Source organism: Empidonax traillii, unplaced genomic scaffold (genome assembly GCF_003031625.1).
Source record: "Empidonax traillii isolate 1590-97213 ecotype Southwest subspecies unplaced genomic scaffold, ASM303162v1 scaffold5771:size7200, whole genome shotgun sequence".
Taxonomy (NCBI): Eukaryota; Metazoa; Chordata; class Aves; order Passeriformes; family Tyrannidae; genus Empidonax; species Empidonax traillii.
The window spans coordinates 1-7,200 of NW_020960964.1; the positions used below are offsets into that span (position 1 = coordinate 1).

General features: G+C 50.0%; 1 long non-coding RNA gene across 1 annotated transcript; it reads right to left on the reverse strand.

The window, feature by feature from the left end:
• Positions 1-282: 282 nt before the first annotated feature.
• On the reverse strand, positions 283-3,546 carry LOC114073238. Its single transcript, XR_003574295.1, has 3 exons — positions 3,476-3,546; positions 2,895-2,976; positions 283-348 (listed from the first exon to the last, which is right to left on the reverse strand). It is a non-coding gene; the product is annotated as an uncharacterized LOC114073238 (long non-coding RNA).
• Positions 3,547-7,200: the final 3,654 nt, after the last annotated feature.

The following is a 7,200-nucleotide window of genomic DNA, read 5'->3' on the forward strand; positions in this document are numbered from 1 at the left end:
TGCACAGCCCTGAGCCAAACCCCGGGCTTGATGCTCCCTCCACTTCTGCCTGTGCTGACAGAGTACACCTCTGAAACAGAAGAATTCCAGCTGCAAGAACATCCCAGTTGGCTCAAACAGCTGCTCACCAAAAGGAAAGGTGGTGATGTGACCAGAATTATTTAGCACAGTCCCAAGGGAAAAGCTCCTGAGATTTGAATCAAACAAACAAAACCCAAAAACAAGCAAACAAACAAACAAAAACCCCACAAGCTGAGGGGAAAAAGAAAGCACTTAAAGCACTTACCACACAGCATGTTGGACACTGAGTTTTGTAGGACAAAAACTTGCGGATACAAAGGGAACAATCTGGAAAAGGGAAATGCATCATTTTGAAGAAGGCATTCTTCCAAAGGTAGTTCCAAGCCCTTACTTGCGTATTTTCTTACTGTACAATATGTGCAAGCCATTCCACAGCACAGCAATGCCGAAAACATACCATCTTTCCATGGAATTGAGATAATCATTGTAGCAAAACAAACCCCACATATTTTATGCAAACGTATCTCAGTACCCAATGTCAGTCCCTCTGTCAAAAGATGATGTTCATTTCCGTTTGTTTCCCAGTACAAGAAACCTCAGTCAGCCACCACCGCTAAAGCCACGCTTGCACTGCTCACTCCCTCCCACACTGGGTTTTTGACTAATGTTGGATCCCTTGCATCTTCCTGCACAGCCCCAGACATCCTGTGTCTCCTTCCCAGGCTCTTCTGCCCCTTTCCAAAACCATACCAACTTGTCAGTGAAGGAAAAGGCTAAAAGGAATGGAAGCCAGCACTGGAAGACTGAGAGACAGCTTGATGTTTCCCAGGGAAAGCAAAGCATGTCACCATCATCACAGGATGGTTCAACAGCCCCTGCGGTGAAACATGCCATAACCTTCATTTTGTCACAGTAAATTTCTGAATTTGTTCTGCTTTGTCAATTTATCTATGAGCTTTCAGAGCCACTTAAAGATATAAAAAGTCTCATCACTCTCCAGTACAACAGACATTCACGGGTCAGAGTCTCAGCACTTAACACACTCAGCAGCAGCTCCCAAAGCAGATTTATATTTCATAGACCCTCTGGGAATGAGTCTGAAAAGCAGCAGGAGCATCAATTAATCACAGACTGGTTTGGATTGGGAAGCCCCATCCAACCTGGCTTTAATGCACCAATTAACACTTAAACCCACAAACCCAGCTAAATACTCAAAAGTTACTATATATACTAAGAAGTTATAAGGGGTGGGAAATCCATACAAAAATAAATTAACTTTAACTGTATGAATATGAATGAAGTGGCAGATCCAGCCTGCTGACATCTGACACACCCACACCAGCCTGCAGACAAAGCTCATCCTCCCATACCAGGGTGTAAGAAATCCCAGGGCCACAATTCCCTCTATCCAGGCTAGAGAAGACACTCTCCTTAGGATGCCTCTATTATGTGAAAAAAATATGGATGGCACATCTATTCTGTCAGTAATGACACAGTCCAAACCACCAGGACAGTTAAACAACTACTGTCACATGAGCTACTGAATGCTCCCAGGCACCCAAGGAGCAGAGGAGGAATTTTAAGTGGCTACAGGTGCAAACACATTACAGAGATGTCTAGAAACCCTGGAACAGATCATTAAGAAAATGAGAGTCAGCAGAAAGGTTTGCAAGCAGACATACTTCATTTTCATCCATTCACAATTACTCATTAAAGCAGAGGGCTTTTGGCTCCAGTTGTCCAACCTCAGTTGACTCAAGAGATTACAGAGACAAGCAAGTGGAAAATACTTCAAGAAATCTTGAGCTATTGTAGAAAACTTGGACCTTCTGTGATTTGCATGGGGAAATAAATTGTGTAATCTGTTTAAAAAAGTGCAGACAGATTCTTTCCAAAGTTAAGGGCCTCTGAACCCCACTGTGTCACCAGTGAGTAGAGAATTTCCAGTGTTCCCCACCACAAGAATATTGGTTTCAATGGTGAGAGTTTTGCCAAGCTAAACTAAACTTCACTGCCAAACTACAATGAGCCCCTTCATGGAAGGAAGGGGAAGTGCTACAGTTTCTGGAGCAAACAATTACCAGCTTTTATTCTGACATGAGAAAAGCTAACATACTCCCCACTAATCTGGCTTTCAGCAAACTGCTTGGGTCCAGGTTCCAACAGATATCAGTCCGAGGCAGGCGGAGCAGCACGGAAAATTTTAGCTCATAATGCTCTCCACATACAACTTTGTTCCACCCTCAAGATGTTATGGAAGATATTTAAATGGAGACTTGTAGAAATAGGTGGTGTTTAAGTGCACTGATCCAGGTGCCACGTGTTTATGCTGCAGCAGGAACTGCACGACGGAAGGTTTTGGCTGCTTCCACCTCACAGACCTTCTCACAGCTTCCATCCCAAGGAGAACCACGGAATCCTGGAATAGTAGTTTGGGTTGGAAGGAACCTTAAAGCCCATCCAGTGCCACCCCTGCCATGGGCAGGGACACCTTCCACCAGCCCAGGGTGCTCTAAGCCCCGTCCAACCTGGCCTTGGACACTCCCAGGGATGGGGCAGCCACAGCTTCTCTGGGTACCCTGTGCCAGGGCCTGCCCACCCTCCCAGGGAAGAATTTCTTCCTAATATCCTGTTTAACCCTACTCTCTGGCAGTTTGAAGCCATTCCCCCTTGTCCTGTCACTCCAGGCCCTTGTCAACAGTCTCTCTCCATCCTTCCTCTAGGCTCCCTTCAGGTCCTGGAACCTTCTCTTCTCCAGCTGAACAATCCCAGTTCTTTCAGCCTTTCCTTACACTTCACACTCAGGAAGTTCACACAAGGCAGTGGGACTGGACAAGTCCCACCCGAGCAACAACCCCTGGCAGCAGACTCACAGTTGTGGGAGCACTGCGGGATGACCACGGCGATGCTGAAGTAGTCGAAGCAAATCCCACAGCGCAGCAAGTTATCCACGTCCTGCAGGGAGAGCGGGGTGAGCCACGGGCACAGTGGACACACGGCACACAGGGGAGCGGTACCGAGCGGGGTGCCCGGGCACGGGGGAGCGGTACCGAGCGGGGTGCCCGGGCACGGGGGAGCGGTACCGAGCGGGGTGTCCGGGCACGGGGGACACACGGTACACAGGGGAGCGGTACCGAGCGGGGTGCCCGGGCACGGGGGCTTCGCTGTGCCAAGGGCCGTTCAACGCCCGCGGGCTCGTGGGGTGCGGGTGGGCCCACCGGCAGGGCCAGGCTGTGCTGCCACGGCCGGCCCGCCCCCCTGCCCGCTCCCAGGGCCAAGGAGCCGCTCCTGGGCCGACCCGCTGGCCCCCGCCCGCCGTCCTGCCATCCCCGTGTCCTGCCATCCCCGTGTCCCGCCATCCCGTGTCCCGCCATCCCCGTGTCCGTGTCCCACCATCCCCGTGTCCCGCCATCCCGTGTCCGTGTCCCGCCATCCCCGTGTCCCCCGCACGCACCTTCAGCGGGGCCAGGCTCGGCGGCCAGGGCGGCTCGGGCAGCGGCAGCGCCAGGGCCATGGCGGCGCGGCGCGGCCCGGCCCGGTCCTGCAGGGCCCCGCACGGCCCCAGACAGTCCCGCAGGGCCCCGCACGGCCCCAGACAGTCCCGCACGGCCCGGCCCGAGCCCGCCCGGCCCCGCGCGCTCAGCCCCGCGCGCGCCTCCACCCGCACTTCCGGCGGCGCTTCCGGGAGGAGCTGCCGGGAGCGGGAGCGGGCCCTGCCCGTGTGCGATATCCCCGTGTGCGATATTCCCCCTGTTCCCCTGTGCGATATTCCCTGTTCCCGTGTGCGATATCCCCGTGTGCGATATTCCCCCTGTTCCCCTGTGCGATATTCCCTCCATTCCCCTGTGCGATATTCCCCCTGTTCCCCTGTGCGATATCCGCGTGTGCGATATTCCCTGTTCCCGTGTGCGATATCCCCCGTTCCCGTGTGCGATATCCTCTGTTCCCAGGCGCGCCTGGGGCTGGAGCTGTGCCAGGGCAGGCTCAGGTTGGATCTCAGGGCAAGGTTCTTCCCCCAGAGGGTGGTTGGCACTGAACAGGCTCCCCAGGGCAGTGGGCACAGCCCCAAGGCTGCCAGAGCTGCAGGAGGGTTCGGACAACGCTCTAAGGGACAGGGGGGGATTGTCAGGGTATCCTGTGGAGGATGATCCTTGTGAATCCCTTCCAGCTGAGGATATTCCATCATTCTGTCGTTCCAACTAAGGTGACTTTTCATTGCTGAATGAATCACCCATCAGGCATTTCCACCCCTTTTCTCCCCTGTGTGCCTCCCACCCCTGGAAGAGCTGAAATAACAGCACTGGTCTCTGGGTATTCCACGTGTCTGTGGAACTCCCATGAACATCTGATGGATGGAATAGGATTCTCACAACTCCTGTGCTCAGCTGATGGATTCTCAGCTGCTGTGATCAGTTGTTTACTCAGGGGACAAATGAGATGTGTATCTGAGTGCTCCCATAAGATGGGCCTGAGAGTCTTCATCCGTATCCCCCAGGAGATGCTAAATTAAAACACATCTAAGACACCATGTGGGTGAGATTTGGAAATACACTCACCCACCTCACTCCCTCCTCAGTCACCAGGCAGGTAGTGATGGGGCTGAGTGCTGCCATGGGCTGCCAGGAGGTCTCATAATTGCTGTGGAGTTCAGGGAAATTACCACACTGCCCAGGTCACGAAGGATAAAACTGCAAAGCAAACTGCCCAAGTCACATAGGATGAAATTGCAAAGCAAACTGCACTGTCTGGGTGCAGTTCTGATTTCTGAGGGCAGGTGCTGACCCAGGCTGTGCCCATCACACCTGAGGCTCGCTGACCCCGCTGCTCTGGCAGGTACTCTGGCACACTCTACAACTCTACACACACTTACACTATTCCTGTTCATTAAATTTGTTGTAGCAGAGGTTTTTACGCACACACAAAGCACATTTACCCATTTTTTATAATAGTCTACGGAATAGTAACACCTCCCTTCCTTAGTTTCAGAGGTCTGAAACTATTTTGCAGCAGCTGGTGACTCAGATGTGCTGTTTTCCAGAAACTGAAACTGTGTGTATGTGTGCTTGGTTTTTCCTATGAGTTTGTTTGTAGTAGTGTAATTTTGGTGCTCTTGCTCCTGATTCTGTGCTAGTCTGATTCTTGAACTGGATAAAATCAAGCCAAGCTCCCTGAACTGGCACTCAGTGGTTATATATACATATATAGCTATATAAAAGGTTTCTGTGACCCACACAATGGGGAAGGTCAGAGGAAATTATCACAATGGTCTGTGCTGGCCTTGAGCACTATGAACCTCTGAATTTATATATCTGAATGGCTCTGATTGCTGCCTGCTCCTTGCCAAAAGTGCTGGAATTTACAGAATAGTGTCACTTAAGGGCCCGTTCTTTTCACCTTAAGGAATCCAAATCTTTTCTCTGTGAGCTGTGACAAGTGAATGTATCAACCTCTTGGAATTTTCTGTTCTTTCCCTTCCCTCACACACGTGGCCACTTTCAGTCCAGGTTCACACATATGTATCAGACATGAGCTTCTTGGGTGGGAATTAACTCACCCCCTCCCCAGGAATGGGCACAGGGATGCAGGTTCATTCATGCAGCAACAGGTTTATTTTCCATTTTGGACTGATGAAGAGCAAAGAGCAGGGAGTTTACAGCCCAGCACCATCCATACAGACCACTAGTGAATAAAAATGCAATTTAAATTATTTCTACTTTAAAAGCACCATATATATATATATATAAACCCCAACTTGGAACACCTGTGCTTTCACCTGAAGCCTGTACAATGCTGCAGCTGGAGAGCATCCACCCCTTAAGGCCATGTGGTCAGATGATGCCCCCAGCCTGTGGTGCAGAGCCTGGTTCTCTGTGGGCATTTTGCCATTGGGATGAAGTCACAGGAGAGGCACTGGGAAGCCTCTCACAGCCTTCAGCCCTGCTGCACTGCCCAGAACTTGGCCAGGCAAAGCACTGCTCAGCTGGAGCCTGGCTGAGCACGAGGGGCCCAGGGAGCAGATCCAACCCACAGAGCCCTGCCCAGTGAGGACACTTGTCCCACTGCAGGAATGCTTCCCACTGTTTTATTGGCACTTTGGGCTTTGGTGGAGCAATACTAAACTGGTTTATTTTGCTGAACGACCAAGTTACAACTTGTTATTATACACAGAACACCAAACATGTCCCCTCCTCCCAAGCCCCTGAAACGCTCATTTCAGTTAAAATACCAGTAAGTCCCAACTGCATTTCCATAAGCTTGTTGTCCTATTCTGTTAGCAGAGAAATGTGTGGAAAAGCTTCATAGAAGGTGTAGTAGCCTGACACAAAGAGAATCTTAAAAAGCAACTTATTTTCATATGTTCTATTGAGACAAAGAAAATATTTACGTGAAGTTTTACATAATTCCCAGCCGGTTGTGCACAACTTAATAATGTAAAGAGTGTTTATTCCCCCATGGTGCCCAGTGCCATGTGCAGAACTGTTGTTGTTCTCTGTGCTCCAGCAGACAAATGACTCCTCCTCAGCTGCCCTTCATCCACTGATCTTAAAACTAAAAAATAACACTCACCTAGGTCTGCCTCACATGTCTGTGTGTCCCTGGACATTCTTCGTTATATATAGATACACAAACACACCACAGAAAGAAGCCTCTGGGACACCAGCGTGTGGATTGGATGAAAATCTGCAGAAGAACATACTGTACTTCAAAAAAAAAAATTTAAACCCCAAACCAGAGAACATTCTGAGTTAATTGTTTCTAAGTATTTTCAGAGATTCCTTAATATTTAAAGCAGTGGAAAGTTTCTCATCATGTCATTCCCAACTGGAGAAGCGAAGAGCCTGAAACCATGGTAAGATTGCCCAGAAACATTTAACATTGACCTTGCTCTGCCCTTGTGTTAAAGTTGGCAGCCATTTATTGATTTCTACAGGACTAAATTTAGTCTGATGTTGAGACTTTTAGAACAAAAAGATCCCATGTTGTCGTGGTTTAACCCCAACCAGCAGCCACTCGCTCACTCCCCCACCAGTGGGATCAGAAAGGGAATCAGAAGGGTAAAAGTGAGAAAACTCATGTGTAGATATAAAGACAGGTCAGTAGGTGAAGCAGAAGCCACATACACAAGCAAAGCAAAGGAATTCATTCCCTGCTTCCCAGGGGCAGCAGGTGTTCAGCCAT